The 20932-nt window shown below is 41.8% G+C and overlaps 2 long non-coding RNA genes across 11 annotated transcripts in view; one reads left to right on the forward strand and one right to left on the reverse strand.

Moving 5' to 3' along the window:
• Positions 1 to 1267: 1267 nt before the first annotated feature.
• Positions 1268 to 20244, reverse strand: LOC106007853 (uncharacterized). Of its 6 annotated transcripts, XR_002389702.2 has the most exons (6): positions 19824 to 20244; positions 15438 to 15620; positions 13193 to 13283; positions 2959 to 3148; positions 2072 to 2305; positions 1269 to 1672 (listed from the first exon to the last, which is right to left on the reverse strand). It is a non-coding gene; the product is annotated as an uncharacterized LOC106007853 (long non-coding RNA). The 6 variants fall into 6 exon arrangements; XR_002389699.2 differs by having other exon boundaries at positions 1268 to 2305; positions 2959 to 3142; positions 19824 to 20240; XR_015446441.1 differs by having other exon boundaries at positions 1268 to 2305; positions 19824 to 20240.
• Positions 20245 to 20271: 27 nt separating this feature from the next.
• Positions 20272 to 20932, forward strand: part of LOC110345976 (uncharacterized) — a 372088-nt gene continuing 371427 nt past the window's right edge. For all 5 annotated transcript variants that reach the window (XR_015446443.1, XR_015446444.1, XR_015446446.1 and 2 more), the window contains exon 1: positions 20272 to 20617. This is a non-coding gene — a long non-coding RNA (uncharacterized LOC110345976). The remainder of the gene's footprint in view (positions 20618 to 20932) is intronic.

The raw sequence follows: 20932 nt of genomic DNA on the forward strand, positions 1-20932 counted from the left end.
ACATGCACTTTTGACTGAATTACGTCAAACTTATTTTGCTGTTTTCTTGTAACTTGTGGTTGTCCTGTCCTGGGCTGTGCTGTGGCAACACCCTGGTAAGAGCACTGGGGTCCCTTCTCATTGCTGTGCAGTCCTGTCTTCCACTCCTCCGACCCTGGGTACACAGTGCCTGCAATCTACCAATCACTTAATAAACATCTTTAATGGAATAGATACCATTTCAACTGTGTTTTCATTAGTTACATCTTCCTTCAAAGAGCCCCAAGGAAGAGAGATCCGTAATGTAATCAGAGTTAGGACTAAAACACTAAAACTAGAAGTCTCCTCTCTCCTGGAGCAGAAAGTATAGATGAATTTTCCTCCTTTGGTCACCACAGAAATACAAGAACCAGCTAGAAAGAAAAGAACCAGCTAGAAGTCTCTAGAGGCTGCTGAGAGGACTCAGAGTTTATGTCAGGTCTCCACAACTGAAGCTCAGTCCAGAGGCAAGCATTTGGGAAGTAGGGTGGGTTCTGAGCTCATTCTCCCCACAAGATTTCCAGAACCTTTTCTGGTCTCGTTAGTGGGGAGGCCCTGCTCGGCGCCCTGCTCCATTCATGTGCACCACTGCTTCCCCTTTCTCTGTTCCTGTTCTTGCTCTCCACATCACACAGCAGTAACAAAATGACTAGCACCTTCCTCACTGCACTCGCTGGTATGGGCAAAACCAAGTTCGTTCACAGCCGGGGAATCTGCCAGGTCTGCTGCGTCCTCAGGCGGCAGTGGCTCAAAGTCCTCCGTGGAGCTGGGGAAGAGGTCAGTTCCTTCTCAGAAACCCACGGCCGAGCCCACAGCCACCTTCCGTCTGGTCAGATCTCAGTGCTCAGCAAGGCCCGGCCTTAGGTACTCACTGAGGCACTGAGAATCCTCCTCCCAAGCCCTACATCCTGGCACTTCTGGAATTCCTGCTGTTTCCCCTGTTCTGCGCCACTTACCTCCTAACATGGGCGCTTATCCCTGGCTTTGTTTTCTGTCCCTGCTTCCCCCTGGAATGCAAACCTCCAAGACAGATAGTTTACCAACATATCCCAAGTCCCGAGAACACTTTCTGACACTGAGTAGACGCTCAGTATAGATTTGTAGGATAAATTAAAAAATGTCCACCCATCACCCAGCCCTTAGCTAAGGTTTAGTGCAGCAAGTAGAATCTAAATGGAATTTCAGAGAGTTTTGTAGGAGAACTGTAACCTAAGTACTATTTTATGCTCACTCAGGACAAGTAAGACATCAGGAGCCAGTTCAATTAGGTTCAATTCATCAAGACTTTATTTTTTTATCACTTTGAGATAAGGTCTCACTATGTAGTCCAGGTTGGCCTTGAAATTGTGAGCCTCCTGCCTCAGGCTGTGAGAACTGGGATTACAGACAGGTGCCACAATGCCTGGCTAAATTCATCAAGATTTTAAAAATGTTCTTCTGGCCCAGGAACTACACTGGGTGCTGGCAAGAGAGGGGTGGAAAAACTATCACTGTTTTCAAGGAGTTTACCATCACCCAGAATGACAAATGTGTAAAAAGTGCCCCACAACAGGGTGACAGATGCTAAACTTGCAACATAAAGCACCAGCAGCAGCGTGAGAAGTCTAGTGAACTCGGAGCAATTCCCTGTCTTGGGAAGATGGCCAAAGTGATCCTAGGAGAACAATGAAGGTTATGGAGGGGACTAAGAAGACCCCCAAATGTACTCTCAGCTGCTCTTCTCCTTCTGGAAGGATACATTTTCCCCTTAGACTTTCCTTGCCTTGTGCTATTCCCGTGCAGCCAGCAAAAGGTGTGGGAAGTGCACATCGCTAAGCCGAAAGTCACTCTCTTGAGTCTCTGGTTCACAGTTCTCTGCTTGGCCAAGGCAGGCCCCCTCCCATCTCCCAGCTCCGTACCAAGGGTCTGAGGTTTTGTGGCAACCGGATCTGCCAGCCTGGCCTGGGAGGTGCTCAGCCAATCCAGTTTCCTTATGAGAGCTTCTCATCCTCCCTCCGCCCATTTGAGAACTGTCTGTTCTGTATTTTTTCGGTATTGCTTTAGTCCTGGTTACCTGTACGTTGAGTTTTCTTCTTGGGATGAGAAGCAGTCAGCAGATGACTCATCGGTAAAATCTTTATGACTTTCTTCTCTGCCTGTGATGATTCAGATTCCTGGCCCAGATGTTTCTTACTACTTCAGCTTCCAATGAGTCACATGTCTCCAGGGAATGGATTAGGAGCACGGCTCTCTGTCCTCCTGGTTCCAAGTGTCCTCGAAGGCCTGATGATCCCTAGCCCGAGTCACCCTTTCAAGTGGGAAGAAGGGGGGCATTCTGTTCTAAGACATTGTGTCTACTGATTGGCAAGAGATCACTGTACCCATCGCTACCCTAGATATTTAAAATCCCCCCCAGGCTTCAAGGGGGCAGACTTTAAGTATATCTCAGGCATCCACCCTATTTATTATGTTCTCTGTGGCTGAGAAAGTCAGAAACAAATGAGTTGCATCTCTTTGTAAAGCCGTTACTGATTTCCTAAGACAGAGACTGGAAAACATAAAGGGGAAACACCTAGCCTTCTGATCCTCTGGGTCACATTCATTTCTGTGTAACAGGGCATTTCTGCATCCCTAGATGCAGCTGGTCTCTGGCATGTGCTGTGAATTAGAGCATTAAAAAAAAGCACAGAATGACTTATTTCATGGTAGGAGCAGCTACCCAGAATCTGGAAGTTCAGTTTCTGTCTAGGAAGGGAAAGTTATGCCTGTAAATTGTCGAGTAATGAGGAACATGTAGGGTCAGTTAAGCAGTTGAGATCCTTAAGCTCAAGAGAGTATAAATATTATGCCCATCTGATTTTATAAGAAGGAAAACTCATCTCAGGAGTCCATTAAGAACCACCTCCAAAGTTGAACTTGGGGGCTCTTCTAGTGCACCCCTGACACTGTCCTCACTCTTACCTGGCAGCAAATTCACAACTCAGCTGGTTCTCCAAGCCAAGCAATGGATCTTTGTGCTTTTTCTCACATGTTCAGTGGGATGGAGAGTGCTGAGGATTTCCTCAAGCCTCCTTCTTTTGTTGCACTTTGAGTAACACGTGGTGTACTGGTCACTCTTCTGTGGCTGGGACGTAGTATCTGACAACTATAACTTAAAGGAAGAGAGATTTACTTTGGCTCTGGGTTTCAGGGGTTCAGCTCATGGTCGGGTGGCTCCATGGCAGGAACATCATGGCGGAGGGATGTGGTGGGGCAGTGCTGCTCAACCTGTGGCAGCCAGGAGGCATGGTGAGAGGGAGAGAGCCGGAGAGGAAGGGCAGGGACCAGGAACAGCCTTCAGAGCCACACCCACTTCATCCAGTGGGTCCCATGTTCTAGAAGCCCCATAGGTAGGTTCATCTATCAAGGTAGTTAGAGCCCTCGAGTCCTAGTCACTTCCCAAGGTCTATCAGCAACTGAGCCTCAACACAATGAGTCTTTTTGGTAGACCTGTTGGACCCCACCCCTAAGACATGGGCACACAGCTAGGGCAGAACTTCCTGTCATAATTTGTGGATCCTTAAATGACTGTGCTCCAGTATCAGACAACTTTATCTCTATGCCTTTAGTTTGCTTTTATTCTTCACTTTTATTGGGTATAAATGGCAAATAAAATCATACACACAAGATCGCATTTTGAGACACATACACATTGTGAAATGATTCTACAACCAAGCTAATTTGCACATCCATCATCTAACACACACTCAGTAATTCTTAATTTCCTTCACTTAGAAACATTTTCTAATAGCACAAGTAAAAAATACTCATAAACAAAAATGTTCTCAGCATCTCATTCCCGGAGACAGATTAAAAGTTCAGAATAATCTAGACCATTTCTTGGTATCAGCATACTGCATATGAATGCTGTTTGAAAGCAGGAACTTGGCAAAGTCATAATACTGGTTTGTAACCTGCCATTTTATTCAGTGGAGTGGAGTGCGGCTCTTTTCACCTCCGTACCTCACGTCAACTTGATGTCCCCTCTCTCTGTCTCTGTCTCCATCTGTCTCTATCTTTCTCTCTCTTGCTCTCTTCTCTCTTGGTACTTTGAGACAGTGTCTTGCTATGTAGTTGAGCCCGGTCTTGAACTGACCATATAGCCCAGCTGGGCCTTGAACTCATTGCCATCCACCTGCCTCAGCCTAGCGTGCTGAGATCACAGGTGTGCACCACGGTACCCAGCCTGGTGATCTTAGTGTCATAATTAACTCCTTCCAACCTCCTTTACTCTCTCTCGCTTATGCCCTTCCTCTTGACTAATCATTGTTTCTCTTCTCCTTTCATGTGACTATTTTAGGTTCCAGATCCGGCCCTCACTCTTCCTCCAGGGCATCGAAGTCAAACATAATTGCAGTCTGTACTCTCTCCCCCGTCATTCTGAGTGTAAACTCCTGGGGCTCACGGCTGTACTATGACACAGGGAAGCACAGTTCGGCATCTCCCAGGGTCTCTGTGAGTATTTGCAGGAATGAATGATGGGGTGTGGTGATGGAAAAAGACTTCTGTGGACCAAGTTGAGTTGAAAATGCTGGATTAAGCAGAAGTGAGCAGGTTCATGGCCTGGAGGACTTGTCCGGTATTCTAATGAACAACGTGGATCATGAATCTCAGGGTGGGGAGAAAACTATTCCGTGTTCCTCCAACTTCTCTGATCACAGAATTTATTTTTCCCTGGCAGTACTGTCCAAATGTGACAAGGTGACCACAGTCCATGGAGCCACCTGGGAGCCCCTGCGGGTGTAGGCACGTGATACCAGGTCCCCAGGAGGCAGGTCAGGAGATGGGGTGGATGAGAGGTGCGCAAAGCTGGCTCTTGCCTACCCGTTGTGTGCCCTGGGAGACAATGGAAAGGTGCGACAACCAGCCAGGGTCCAGCTGCACCAAAGGCATGGGGCTTCCCTAAGGAAACCTGCACAGGTAAAGCAAGATGCACAGTCTGCAGTGTGGAGTGTGACAGCCGCAGTCTAGCACACGCATGTGACCAGGATCAGAAACAGAACCAAGAAACAGAGTAATAACAGAAACCAGCATTACCAGAGGCCCCAAAGCTTACTTTTCTTAACTTTTCCTTTTGGTGTTACAGATTTTCTGTATTTTATATTTTTAAAGTCAACCATGTTATTTTTTCCATTTGCTTTCTTCCCCTGTATTTAAATTCGTTTTTTTCTTTTTCTTTTCTGTAGTACTGGGGATGAAACCAGGGCTTTGCACTGAGCTACATTCTCAGCCCTTTAAAAAATTTAAAAAATTTTGAGACAGTCTCACTAAGTTGCCAGGCTGCCAAGTCTGGGTTTGAAATTGTGATCCTCCTGGCATTTTAAAAAATTTTATTATTTTTGTAAAAATGACTTTATTATCAAACAGATACACATACAAAAAATTAAAACCATTCAAAGAAGAACAATGCAAGGGGAAAAAACCTACAATAATATTCAAATACAGTAGAACTCAACTAAAACAAAACTGAAAAGCACTTAAACATTTTTCTGTATAACTTAAAAAAGCATTTCAAGCACCAGCAAGACACCAGAGGATGTGATTTGTTTCAGAAAGATCCCCAAAACCAACATTGAACAAATAGTGGTCTGGAACAAAACTCCAGTTAGTTAGCAGACTCCACATAAGCCAAGCTTCTCCCTAATTTAAATTTCGATACAGTCATATGACACACGATGGAAACACAATCCAAGAAATATGTTATTAGGCCCTTTCATCCGTATGTATACTTAATTACACTTTCACTTTCTCACACTAGAGAAACTATTCAGTATTTACACATGTGTGTCCTATTTATTTCACTTAAGAGGATGGCCTCAATATGCATCCATTTAGCTATAAATGTCTCCAGTTTCTTGTTCTTTATGTTTGAGTAGTACTCCATTTTATTAAAAAAACCATGTCTTCCAACAATATATTTCACCGAACTAGAGAAAACAATCCAAAAATTCATTTGGTACCAGAAGAGACCCAGAACAGCAAAAGAAATTTTAGGCAACAGAGATACTGCTGGGGGTATTACAATCCCCAACTTGAAACTATACTACAAAGTTCCTGTGATAAAAACAGCATGGTATTGGAAAAGAAACAGACCTGAGGATCAGTGGAATAGATTAGAAGATGCAGAAACAATTACAGATATGCTCAGCCACCTCATCTTTGACAAAGGAGCCAAACAACCTCATTGGAGGAAAGATAGCCTATTTAATAAATGGTGTTGGAAAAACTGGATTTCAACCTGCCAAAGATTAAAACTAGACCCATACCTATTACCATGCACTAAATGAAGATTGAAGTGGATTAAAGATTTAAATATTAGGACAGAAACACTAAATTTGCTGGAAGATAAGTTAGGTAGAACTCTTGAAGATATTGGTATAGGAAAAGACTTTATGAACAAAACCTCAGTGGCACAGGAACTAGCACAAAGAATCAACAACTGGGATCTTATCTTATTAAAAAGCTTCTGAATTGCAAGAGAAACCACCAACAGAGCTAAGAGACAACCTACAATGTGGGAAAAAATTTTCAGCAGCTGTACCTTAGCCAAAAATGGAAAGAAAAGGCTCAAATCCATGCAATTAAGAACGAAAAAGGTCAAGTCACAACAGATCCAGGAGAAATCCAAAGCATCATCAATACGTACTTCAAGAACCTGTACTCTAATAAAATGGAAAACACAGAAGAAATGGACAGATTTCTAGATACATATGAATTACCAAAGTTAAATGAAGAAGATATAGAAATTCTAAACACCCCAATTACAATGAGTGAAATTGAAAATGTAATAAAAAAGTTACCAACAAAGAAAAGCCCAGGTCCTGATGGCTTCAATGCTGAATTCCACAAAACATTTAAAGAAGAACTATCGCCATTACTCTTTAAACTCATCAAGGAAATTGAAAGGGAAGCAAAGCTTCCAAATTCATTCCTGGAAGCAAATATTACTTTGATTCCAAAACCAGGGAAAGACACAACCCAAAAAGAGAACTACAGCCCAATCTCCCTAATGAATACTGATGCAAAAATCCTCAACAAGATGCTGGCAAATAGAATACAAAGGGTCATCAAGAAGATCATACACCCTGACCAAGTCAGATTTATCCCAGGGATGGAAGGATGGTTCAACATTCATAAATCAATAAATGTAATACACTTTATTAACAGAGTCAAGGACAAAAATCATATGATCATCTCAATAGATGCAGAAAAAACATTCAACAAAATCCAACAACCATTCATGATAAAATCCCTACAGAAAATTGGAATAGAAGGTCTTTATCTCAACCTGATTAAGGCTATCTATGAAAAACCAACAGCCAACATCATACTAAATAGTGAAAAACTGAAAACTTTCACACTAAAATCAGAAACAAGACAAGGATACCCACCATCACCACTCCTGTTTAATATTGTTCTTGAAGCATTAGCCACAGCAATTAGAAAAGAGAAAGAAATAAAAGGAATGAAAATAGGAATGAAAGAAGTTAAACTGTCATTATTTGCTGACGATATGATACTTTACAAAGAAGACCCAAAATACTCTGCCAAAAGACTTCTAGACTTAATTGACAGGTTCAGTAGAGTAGCTTTTTTATATACAAATAACAGACTCACTGAGAGAGAAATTAGGGAAACAATTCCTTTTACAATAGCATCCAAAAAAATGAAATATCTAGGAGTCAATCTAACAAAGGAAGCAAAAGACGTCTACACTGAAAACTATAGCACTTTGAAAAAGGAGATTAAGGAGGATATAAGAAAATGGAAAGACAACCCTTGTTCCTGGGTAGGAAGAACCAATATAGTGAAAATATTCATACTTCCACAAGCTTGAGTCCAGCTGTGCTACTGAGAGTTCAAGGGCATCCTGGACTAGAGATAGAGACCCTGTCTCAAAAAAAGAAAAGCAAGCAAACCAAAAGAAAAACAAAGTAGACATGTAGAACCATGGCTTTTCAGTCTTTCTGTTCCAAGATATATACTTAAGGCTATATACTTTTAAGGGTTTTTTGTTTGCTTGTTTATTTTCTGAGACAATCTTTCTATGTTGCCCAAGTTGGTCTTGAGCTCCTAGGCTCAAGTGATTTTCCTGCCTCAGCCTCTGTAGTAGGTAGCAGGAACCATCACGATGCACTATCCTGTCCAGAATCATTTTAAAGTAATTCTTTCTCTTAAACCCTTGTGCTTTATTTTAAAATTATTTACGTATTTATTTATTTTGTTATTTTGAGACAGGGTCTTGCTATGTAGTTCAGGCTGGCCTTGGTCTACGTAGCCCAGGTCGGCCTCCCTGCCTCAGCCTCCTGAGTTCTGAGATTATAGGCATGTGCTACCATGCCTGGCCATCCATATGCTCTGATATGTATTTTTAATTATTGTGCTTAAAATTTTGTAATTTTTTGAGCTATAGTATGGGCTGTAGTGTACTGCTTAGTTTCCAAATTTTGGGGGATTTTCTAATTATTTTTCTTTTTTAAAACATTTTAATTAAGTATGTTTGATAAATCAAATATATTTAAGGCTGACAGTGTTACTTTTGAGATCCATATATATTAAGAAATGACTACTACAACCAAGCTAGTTTACATATCCATGACCTCACACACTTAAAACAATTCTTAATTTCTTCTGCTTAGAATCCTTTTATTACAGCACAGGTAAAAAAATACTTTTTTTCCTTAAATTCTTTTATTGGTACATTTTAGGTATACAATACATTTACATCTATCATTGGGTGCTTATACCTTTACATGATGTATCTTGGTTCTTATTTTTTCCCCATTACCTGTGCACCCTTCACCCCCTCCACCCTTCCCTATTTACAAAGACTTTTTCTCCATTTTTTCCTTTTCTCATAATTTTTCCTTTCCCTCCTTTTCTTTCCCCCTCCCCTCCCACCACCCCTACCTCTTTGGACCTTTTCTTCCTATTTCAAATTATCAATTATTAGTTTTAATCATTTTAATCCTTATTTATACTTTCAGTTCCTCACACTAGAAAACTATTCGGTATTTACACGTGTGTCCTATTTATTCCACTTAAGAGGATGGCCTCAATATGCATCCATTTAGCTATTAATGTCTCTAGTTTCTCATTCTTTATGGCTGAGTAGTACTCCATTTCATAAAAAAACTACATCTTTATCCAGTTTCCAGTTGATGGGCATTTGGGCTGTTTCCAAGCTTTAGTTATTACGAACTGTGCTGCTATAAACATGGGTGCATATATATATCACTGTGGTATGATTCTTTTAATTCTTTTGGGAAGATGCTCAGCAGGGGAATATCTGGGTCAAATGGGATCTCTAGTCCTAGTTCTTTGAGGTATCTCCATACTGATTTCCACAGTAGTTGCACCAGTCTGAACTCCCACCAACAATGGAGAAGGGTTCCTTTCTCCCCACACCCCTGCCAGCATTTGTTATTGGTTGATTTCTTGATAGCAGCCATTCTTTCTGGGGTGAGGTGGAATCTCAGTGTTGTTTTCATCTGTATCTCTTGAATGACCAGAGATGTTGAACATTTTTTCTTATGTTTATTTGCTGCTTTTACTTCTTTTTCTGAGAAATATTTTTTCATTTCAGATGCCCATTTTTGAATTGGGTCTTTGAATTTTCGGGGGTCTGATTTTTTCAGTTCTTTATATATTCTAGATAGTAGTCCTTTGTCTGAGGTACAGCTGCTAAAAAATTTTTCCCACATTGTAGGCTGTCTCTTAGCTTTGTCGGTGGTTTCTCCTACAGTGCAGAAGCTTTTTAATAAGATGAGATCCCAGTTGTCGATTCTTTGTGCTAGTTCCCATGCTACTGAGGTTTTGCTCATAAAGTTTTTTCCTATGCCAATGCCTTCAAGAGTTCTACCTAACTTATCTTCCAGCAAGTTTAGTGTTTGTTTTAATATTCAGATCTTTAATCCACTTCGATCTTAGATTAGTGTATGGTGATAGGTATGAGTCTAGTTTTAATCTTTGGCAGGTTGAAATCCAGTTTTTCCAACACCATTTATTAAAGAGGCAATCTTTCCTCCAGTGAGGGTGGTTGGCTCCTTTGTCAAAGATGAGGTGGCTGAGTGTGTCTGCAGTTGTTTCTGCTAAAAAAGTACTCTTAAACACAAATAAAAATGTACTCAGCATGTCACTCCCAAAGACAGATTAAAACAGTTAAGAGAACAACACCATGCTGAGTTTTTCATCTCTGCACACTAACACATTTTTGAAAACAGAAAATTGGCTGTACCGTATATATTGTTTTATAACCTGACATTTCACTCAACATAGGGGAAACATTCCCCCCACCCCATGAATTCATGCTAACATCATGACCTCTAAGCATGAGGATTCATGACTCTTTCCCACCCATTACTCTGCCTTACATTCTTCCCCCTCCCCCTCATTTCCTTTCTCTTGCCTAATAGTCGCTTTCATTCTACTTTCTTGTTGTCCTTTTTAGATTCCACACATTAGGGGAACATGTCATCCTTCTCTTTCTGAGTCTGGCTTGTTTTGTTTAACATGAACATCTGCAATTCCACCCATTTGGCTGCAAATGCCATAACTTCATTCTCCTTCGTGGCTGAATAGTACACCATTGTGTACATTACCACACTTTCCTTATCCATTCATCTGTTGATGGGCACCTAGGACGCTTCCATATCCTGGCTACTGTGGATAATGCAGTACTAGACATGGGCATGCAGCTATCTCTATAGTATGCTGACTTGCATTCCTTCAGGTATATACCCAGGAGCGGTCCAGCTCCATCAAATCTATATATCAAATCTATATAGCTCTAGTTTTAGTTTTTTGAGCAACTCACTGCTGATTTCCATAGTGGTAGTATTAATTTACATTCTTACCAGCAGTGTGCAAGGCTTCCTTTATCCCACTCGTCAGCACTTGTTTGTTTTCTGTATTGTTGATGCCAGCCATTCTACCTGGGTAAGAAGGACTCTCAGTGTATTTTGATTTGCATTTCCTTCATAGCTAATGATGCTGAATATTTTTTTCATATACTTATTGGATATTTGAGTGGCATCTGTTCATGTGTCCACTTATTCATTGAGCTATTTGACTTGTTAAGTTTGTTTTAAAAATTCTCTATATATTAATCCTTTACACAAGAGTAGATAGCAAATGTTTTTTTCCCATTCTGTAGACTGTCTCTTTATTCTCCTGGTTGTTTCCCTGGCTACTGATGAGTGATATTAAAGTCAAGCTGGACTCCTCATTACCCTCAGGACAGAGGCTTGGGTTCTGCCTTTCAGCTCTCTGAACCACAAGGACAGAAAGAGGCTTAACTCCCTGCAGCCCTCGACTGTTACGACCAAGTGGCATCAGGCTGGAATTGAAGCATCTCAACTGCTCACTTAGTCCGCAAGTCAGATTCTTTGCAGTTGAGTTCCCTTTGGCTCTCTAGACACACACAGTAAATTGTTTTTTAAACTGGCATTTATTTTCACTTGACTCATTTTTAAAGTCTTCTTCATTTTTTCCCCATTCTCTTCATTTATAACTCTATTAGCTTGGAGACACCATTCATTTTGTAAGCAGTGCTTTACACACATTTCATCTATCAGGACTAATTTTGCTGAATGCACCACCAAATCAATACATTAAAAACAACTGTAACACTTCATTAATCGAAATGCTGGCTTCCACAGATGTGAAATGGCCCCACCTTAGGAATTCCCTTCCTTTGCTTGTGAGTGTTTGTCTATTTGACTGAAATATAGAAAGTGATGTAAAATGCTGTCATTCTATTAGAATACCCATGCAGGATTTGAAGGTGCAATCCATTATAATTAAAGCTAATTAATTATTATATGGTCAAATGAACAGCAAATGCACATGCAAAATCTAAAAAGTTAATTATCTGAAAATTGGTTAATCAATTGTGCATTCAGATGCACATTTGTTTTAGTATGCAGACACTTTGCACTTCTATATGGGATTAGTCTAGATTAAGAAAGCCATTAAAGGCAAACATTTTCAAAATATCTCTGTTCTATGGGAAAAGAAAATAAATGAGGATCAAATGGATCTAATTCTTAAAAATCAACCCTTAGCATATCATCCACATTAACATGTATACTCATTTAAAGTGGCAAAAGGAAAGGAGTCCTGATTTCCCACTTTGTGGGAGGTATTCAGCCTGAATGTAACCAAAAAGTAATCTCCACAGTTAGTGGCCTACCACCCCATGAAATCCCCCAAAGGCCAATGTCCAGATGGGATGACTGCTCTCCTTCAAAAATAAAGCTAGAATCATGTAAAGATGCACAAAGCCCCAGCCAGCCAAGTGGTTTCAAGCAAGCGCTTTCCATCTTGTAATTTTACAAACAGGATATCCCCAAAATAATAAAAGAAAGAAAAAAAAAGGCAGGGGTGGGGGATCATCACAGACAGACATGTTATCAGCAACAATAAAAACTCTAAGGAGGAATAAGGTAGAAAAAGGAACCAGCAAGAAAGCTGGAAAAGAAGATAGTTGGAAACAGAGGAGGATAACTAGAATAATCCAGAATCACACAAACCAATGGCAGACATGGTAACTTGTAGTAAATCCTTATGTTAGTAAGGGGAGAGGAAGAGCAGAGCTTCTGAAAGAGCTCGGTAAAGTTAGGTATAAAACAGGACCATGGAATTAGAGTTAGGGGTAAATGTAGTGTGCAGTTAAGCAGAAGGGGTCCTGGGGGGACACGAATGGACCATCAGTGAATGCCCTGGTCGGGAATCAGCACTGACCCGTGAAGCCTACAGTGTGTCCAAGGCCCAGGCCAGGCGGCATGAGTGATGACTGCTGCTCTCAGGGAGCTGAGAAGCAAGAACACCAGTAGGCGAAGGCGGTTATACTCAGGGAGGGAACACAGCTGTCAGCAGGCGGCAGACAGGAAAAGAGCAAGCCCCAGGGATGCAGGATGATGACTAGGCCTTACCGAAAAGTAGCTGTGGGCTTGGATCCCCAGACACGCAGATTTATGCAGACAGATGAAGGGCGAGAGAATAGCAAGGTGCTGAGAAAAGAGTGGTGCTACAGTGACACAGTGCAAGGCCTCCCTGATTTCGACTCTCTGACCCCCATTTCTGCCCACAGAAGCCACAGCGCTGGGTAGCAATGGAGCACCCCTGAGCGGGGTGGGGCAGCACCCTCTCCCACCTCAGGGTCTGGACTGTGATCAGTCCACGTCAGGAATGCGATTCTCTCCACCATGGTCATCGGTTCCGCTCCATGGCCATGTACGTCAGTTCTGCCGTGGGAAACAAGACAAAGTTTACTTGTTTTCTCAATGAAAAGGTGCAAACCTAGCTGACCTAGCCTTTTCTCCTTTTGGTTTTTTCTCTTTGTTTTTAAAATGGTCTCTTTCTTGAAGGAGCAGAAGCTAACTTGTAGCCATTTTTATTTTTCATGGCAGGAAGTCCTTTTGTTTTTAGTTTATTAGGGCTTGCGTGTAATACATTTCCCATTGTGATGGAACGTTGGTAGACAAACATGATGCTCTTAGTTCCTTTTTTATCCCTTATCCCTCCCTCTCTCCCCAGATCTCTTGATCCTCTTCCCCTCTGAGAATAATCAATCTATTTCCCTACTTCCTGTTATCTTTTATTTTGCTCTTTATTTTAACTCTGGGTTTCTCACAGAACTGAAAACCAAAACATGAAGTTTCTCTGAGCAGAAACGTAGAAAGAACCTGGGTCCTTGGTCCTTGTCGTACAAATGGCCCAGGCTGCCCAGATCTCGTCTTTTGACAAAACAGCAACTCTCTGTCACAATTTAATTTTCGTTGTTGTTGTTACTTGCAATTCAATAATTCAAAATACATATTGGTTTTGAGTAATTGTTACCACAGGACACTGAGAAGTTGAATGGGAAAAGGCCAAAGGAAGTTTTTGCAGGAAGGAAAGACAGGCTGTCTAGAACACCTGACCTTTTCAGAACAACGTGCTGATAAAAGATAGAAAAATATCTCTCCTTTTTATTTGTCCCCCAGTACTGGGGATTAAACTCAGGGTCTCTGTACTGAGCTGCATCTCCAGCCCTTTTTTATTTTTTATTTTGAGATAGGATCTCAATACATTTTCCAGAGTTTGCTCAAATTTGAGGTCCTCCTGACTCTCAGCCTTTCAGAGCTCTGGGATTAAAGGAGCTCGTTACCATCACTGGCTGAAGAATACTCTAACTGCATTCATTAGTTGGCAGGATGTGAGGAAGAGTCAGGCCAGAGCCCGAGTTGGCCCTGTGTACCAAGGTAAGTGAGCAGTGAACCGCAGGCTCCTTTTCATACCACGGGAACACAAGCACTGTATTTTGGTGAGATGCTAAAGTTCTAGGAAGTGGGAAAGAGCACGGAGGCAGCTAAGCGTGACCAGGACTGAAGGTGAGTATCTGCTGAGAAAACCCTCCCCAAAGCTGTGGTGAGGACGGGCTCTGCCCCACTCCAGGCAGCTCTGCTTCCCCTTCTTTTTGAGAAACGGTAGGAAAAATTACTTCGAAATCGAGGAGAAAAAAAATAATCCTTTGATATTTGTAACCACACTGCCGGTTCTGTGTCCCAAATTCATCCCACCTGCATGATCAAAAATCTAATCTGAGAATTCAAGGTACTCTCATGAATGGACATTGAGAAATGATACGTGGAATCACACACCTTCAAGCCAAACATCAGGACCTCTTCCGGGAAGTTCCAAGGTATAAGAACAATGTATATTTATACATATAAATAAATATATAAAGCCCAAAGGAGAAAACTATCCTAGGGAGAAAGGAGACCAATTTGGAATTACAGGACACAGCATATACAACTATGTTAATGTATTTCAATAATTAAAATTTGAGAAATTTATAAAAGCACAAAATAAAAACAGAACTCTTAAGAAATTAGAACTATAATTATTAAAATTTAAAACTTAATGAACTGATTAAATGGTAGATTTTACACAATTAAAAAAGGAAACATTTTCACTGTGCATGTAATTCTAGGTTGCAAGGTATTTTTGTTGTTTTTGAGTGTGTTCACATTTTTTCTTGGTTACGGGTCGCATTCCTGCTTTGTGTAATGTCTCATAATGTTTTATGTATGCCAGACATTTTGTATAAGGTATTAACAGACACTTAAGTAACATTTGCCCTAATGAAGGACAGAGGCATTTGTTACAGAAATTCATGTGCTCTCTTTGATCTCATTGGTGGTTGAGTTGGGTTAATCGTCTTTATCAAATTAAATAAATTCATATATGCTTTCTCACTTTTTAGAAAACCTTTTGACAGTCCAGGTTATTTTTAAAGGTGGCTTAAAGAAGTCTGTTTAATGAAATTTCATTTTTCTCTTACATGTCTCTGTAATGGGCAGTGATAAGGCTCATTCCATTATGCTCAAAGCTATACTGAAAATCATTAGGTGTACCTTGACGTGGCTCACTGCAATTCACGGTGACAACACGGCGCTATCTGGGGAAGGCTCACAGGCAATTTGTCGATTTATTCTGGCTGCTTAGCAAATGATTTCCCTTCTCCCTTGCTGGATTTTTCCACTGGAGTGGCTGGTGGGATGTGAGGTCCCCTCTCTTTATCCTGTCATCATCAGGACCTATAATTGAAGGGCAGCTTCAGAAAGTTAGGCCCAGCTACCTGACCCTCCCGCCAGAACTCTATTTTTTTTTTTTTTTTGGTACTGGGGATCAAACTCAGGACCTTGAGCTTTCGAGGCAGATATCGGAACCACTGAGCTAAATCCCTGGACCCTGCCAGAACTCTGAATGTTGAGGTCCTGAAACAAAGCGCTAAAATAAGTATCTTAAGTACAGTGATGGCTACAGCAATGCCCACTGGGCCAGAGGCTCAGGGTTGGTCGGGTGACCAGACCACCCCTGCCTGGCTGGCTCTGGTCTCATTCTGTTGCCCTGAATCCATTAGCTTCTGTCCATTTCCTGAGCTGCTTTCTTTATTCAGTCTTCTCCCTGAATGTGTCATCTACTCAATTTTTTGTTTTGGTACCGGGGATCGAACTCAGGTCCTTGCGCTTTCGAGGCAGGCAGCGGAACCACTGAGCTAAATTCCCGGCCCCTACTCAATATTTTTATTAATTATCCAGGCTACATTTGGCTTTCATGCCCTGAGAGCAAGAACTCTAAGTGATATGGGTGCCATCTAAATGCCAGGGCCCGGTCTAAGATGCTGAGGTCATACAGAGGAAGACACAGTTTCTGATTACAGAAAAGTACTCTGATGTGGAACCAGAATATCACACAAGCCCCTAACAACATGCACAGTGGTGTGTATGCGTGAACGATTCTACAGGAGGGAGCTGGGGGCTGTGTTCCAGGGCAAGAGGCATCAGGAGGTGGACAGACTGCATGCCTGGGAGCCAGGCGCTGCTCATAGCTGGCAGAGGAAAGTCACCGAGGGGAGTGCTGCGAATGCTGTCCTAGGCAGACAGGAGAAGGGCTCTAATGCCCTCCTCAGGGATTCCAGAGAAGTCATTCCCAAGAGCCAGAGTGGGAAACCGGCAGAAGACAAGACGGAATAGGTAGATGGATTCCACCCCAGGGCACTGAGCATTTAGAGGAGAGACTAGAAGATTCTTAGAAAGATATTTCTGGAAAGGAGCAAGTATATGAGACTGAGTCAAGAGGCAAAGAAACTAGTTAGGATTGTGGTGTTTCTTATAGAAAATTTTGTATGTTTTTCTAAAAATAGTAAGAACTTCCAAGTAGCTTTTCTTTGTTCATGGTCTTCAGGGTATCTGTCATCAAGTTTCCCTTCTATCTCATGCCTTTACTGGAGGTAATAAAAGATCTCACCTCAGCAGTGTGAATGGTTGAACCGACTCTTGAAGCATGGGGAAACAAGGGGAGTGTGAGGCCTCGGGTGAGCCTGGAGACTGGGAGAGAAGAAATCCTTCATCCATGGTCGAGAAGCTGTAAGAGTGAGGCTGATGGTGCCACAGGAAGCAGCAGGGCCCAATCATTCAAGGCAGGAGAGTGATCATACTGAAGAGGCCCTGGTGTGCAGAGGCCTCACATGCAGAGCGACCTCTTCAAGGAAGATTTCCCCCCCAGTGACTGTCCCCTTCCTGCCCTGTGCCAGGCTGTCACAAGCAGGATCATGAGGAACAATTATGGTAATGTGTTTCCTGTTTATCTTTTTGCTGAAGTCTATACATGAATTTTTTGAAGCCACCATAAAAGACTTTGATAAGGGGTGATCAAAGAATAGGGTGAATGTGTACATTTAAAAAATTTATTACAGGAAAAGACACATTGCCATGAATCCCCCTCCAAGTATTTGCCTCACTTTGAACACATTCATCCCATTGTTCCTGCTACTTTCGGAAGCATTTCCGGAAGTCCTCTTTCATGAGTGTCTTTATGAGATGTGATCAAAAATACATGTGAATGCTGCTGCCAAGTGCCATCCAAGGGAAAGGCAGGCTCATAAAAACACAACAGCATCTCCTCTTCCACCTTACTCACTGGATCTGGCTCCATGAAATTCCTGGCTCTACCGAAAGTCAAAATGATCATGAAAGGGAAACATTTTGAATTCAGGGTATCGAGGCAGCCACAACAGCACAACTAAAGGCACTCGGAAAAGAGGACTCCAGAGCTGCTTCAGAAACTGACAAGAATGATGGGACAAGTGTGTTCATGTGAGGGGAGGATCCTGAAGGGGCTTTGTGTCAGCATGTCTGTTACTGTAATATATATCCTGATTACACTGCTTAGCTGTGTGTAGGCTCCCAGAGCAATCCCAAAGTCCTGTCCTGAACACACTTTAGCTGAAACTTTCTGGAAAGTGGAAGGAGGTTTGGTGCTGATGGAGGAGAGGTGGCAGCAGAAGTGAGGAAGCTAAGGGAAGAGGCAAGAGGGGAGGGGGAGGAGGAGGCCAGGAACAAAGAGGAGGAGGAAGTGAGAAATACGGGAGTCTCACAAGCAGGGAGGTAGATCAGATCAAAGGAAAACAATAAACTGAGCTAATTCCGGCCACTATTGGTTTCAGCAGAGCTATGGGTCGGGTAGGAGTACGAACACTCTTTACAGCAATCATTCCAATCATTGTGAAGTGTTTGTTGAATTAAAATAGCTTAAACAAACTTAGATTTTCAAAGGAGACAGGAAGGGTGGGGCTGCAGAGAATAAAAAGAGAGCTGCTGTAAGAAAAGATGATGAAAATGGTCAAGTGTGGTTGGTCCAGAAGAAGGAACCAGTCACTTAGAAGAGAGGAGGTGGAAATCAGGAGAACCAGGCTAAGGCTCGGAGAGGCTGTGTGGTCAGGGACAGTTAGCTGATGGGTCCCAGAAAGCGCAGGAACGAAATCTGCTCTTCGGAAAGCATAGCTGTGCGTTGCTTCTCTTGTGACTTTGGTTCTTTTGGATACTGCAGACTCAGGACGTGGAATTGTTTGGGGTCTGATTTCCTTTGTTTCTTATCATAACATTTAAAATTTATATGAATTGTATCTTGGCCTAGTCAGAGAACAGCTGGCCATAACTTAAAAAATATCTATAGGTACATTTCTGCCGGGATACCCACCACATGGTGAACAGCGGCAACTTTCGAGAGTCAGACTGGCGGTGACTTAGAATTAATTGTTCCTTTTTAATATTAACTTTGTTTTAAATAGTTCTCTTCTTTCCCTTCAGTACTTGATTTTTTTCTGACATTACAAATGCATGCATGCTTGTGAGATTTATTGCCATTTATTTAACCAATGGCCACTGATCAGATTTGAGGTTGATTCTAAATTGGTGCCAGGACAGCTATTATTAAGATGATCATGCCTGTATGTTTCATATGCTTCTGTATTACTAGAGGATAGATTCAATATAGAATTGTTAAGTGATAATATTGTGTGCTTTTATTTTGAGAAATATTCTCAATCTTGGCTAATTTAGAAACAAAATTAATTTTCTCTTGTTCTAAATTAAATTATTAGTGGGCGGGGGATTTAGCTCAGTGGTGCCGCCACCTGTCTTGAAAGCAAAAGGTCCCGAGTTTGATCCCCAGTACAAAAAAAAAAAAAAAAAGAAAAGTGAAATAAATTAAATTATTAGTGAGATTGGGAATAATTTTGATTGTTAGTGAGATTAGGAATCATTTTGTATCCTTAATGATGGTTATTTTAAAAATCTAACTTATAAGAGTTCTATATACTGAGAAGTGATATTTACTTCTGCTATACATGTGGAAAACATTTTTCTCTCAGTGTACCTGATTTTCTGAATTTTTTATACTGTCTTTTTCTTGGTACCAGGGATCAAACTCATGACTTTGTGCTTGCGAGGCAGATGCAGTGCCACTGAGCTAAATCCCCGGCCCTGATAGGGTCTTTTAACATAGATTTACTTGGTTTTACAGTCAAATGTGACTATTTTTTTCTTTAAGGATTCTGGGTGTCATATCCTGATTAGGAGGAGTGGTAGATATATTCTCATCGACATCACTGCTATGCTACTGCTGAATAGTGGGAACTCAAAAAGTGGCCCTAAGATTATTTGTTTCTTCTTTGCAAAAGAGAATCTTTTGTCTATGTTTTGTACTGAGTAACTACTTTGAAGACAATACATATTGTAACTCTTAATTTGTTATGAAGTTTTGTTTCATTTTTTCATAAGACAAAAGAATTATTTTACAAAGTTATAGGTTGGGCTGGGGATGTAGCTCAGCAGCCCCATGCCTGCCTGGCAAGTGCAAGGTCCTGAGTTTGATTGCTGGTACCAGAAAAAAAAATCCACAAGGTTATAGTAGACAGGTTATAGTTATAGTTAACAGTTACAGAAAATGTTACTCACCTTAAAATTATTAAAACGGCCTCTGCTGTGTTTCCTTGGGGTACATCATTCCCTCTGGCTGTAGTTTCTAGCAGCTACTGCACACAGAAGGCAAAGTGAAGAATAAGGTTAAAAGATATACTTATCTCTTTCACACACACACACACACACGTCCTCACTGTGCAAGTCCACGCTCCTTGTAGAGAATCAAACATTCCCTCCCTTCCTTCTACTCTTTTCCCTCATCCCTTTCCCTTTCCCCCAACCCCCTCTGTCTCTGTCTCTCTCTCTCTCCAGATATCTTGTTGTGTATCTCAGGCTCTCCATTTGTCCCCTGTTGTCAGCAAAGCAGTCACAGCAGAAGTTTCTGCCCCAGCAGTGCCCTAACGACCCCCACGCGTGACTTCTCCACAAAGGATTAGGGGGCATTATGACTGGGATGAAGGCGCGCATGCTCAGAGGCGGGCTCTGCAAGGTGATTGGAGGCTGCTGCTGAGCTCACAGCCCAATGGCTGACAGAAGGCGGGGCTTGGAAGGACGAGGTGGATTCTGGTCACCACCGGAAGAGTGCGTCTTGTTCTTGTGCTCTGCTTCCTGCGGTCACCATGGAGAGAGCAGCTCTCCCTGTCTCTGCACACGCGTTCCGCCTCCTCACTGTCACAGCTCAGTGACAATGGAGCTGCGTGACCATGCACTGGAGCCTCCAAAACGGTGAACCAAAATATTTCTGTCTTCCTTCAGCCTTGGGAGGTCATTGAGGAGCTGAGAGATACTCTTCTAGCTTCGCCCAAGTGACTAAGAAGAGACGGTGAGAGGTGAATGAGAGGAGATATGTAGATTGCTGTAACTTTCCTTACCTCATACAATTATATCTGCTCCGCCCCCCCTTTAATGCTTAGCTCTAACAGAACTTTCCCTGCCATTTAATCACTGTCCAAGATAAGCATTTCTGTTTTGGAATTTTCATAGCCCTTTATAATGTAGCTGTCTTCCTCAGATATCCCTCTATCTTGCGTCTAGCTGTAACTAGTCATTATTTATTTTTCTTAGACTCTAAACTGGTGCTAGGATACTTGTTGAAGGCCACTCAGCGTTTCCCTATAGTGGTTGCTATGACGATTTTATTCGTC

The sequence above is a fragment of the Heterocephalus glaber genome, unplaced genomic scaffold (genome assembly GCF_053883595.1).
Source record: "Heterocephalus glaber isolate CG9 unplaced genomic scaffold, H.glaber_assembly_v1.0 deba00001688, whole genome shotgun sequence".
Taxonomy (NCBI): domain Eukaryota; kingdom Metazoa; phylum Chordata; class Mammalia; order Rodentia; family Bathyergidae; genus Heterocephalus; species Heterocephalus glaber.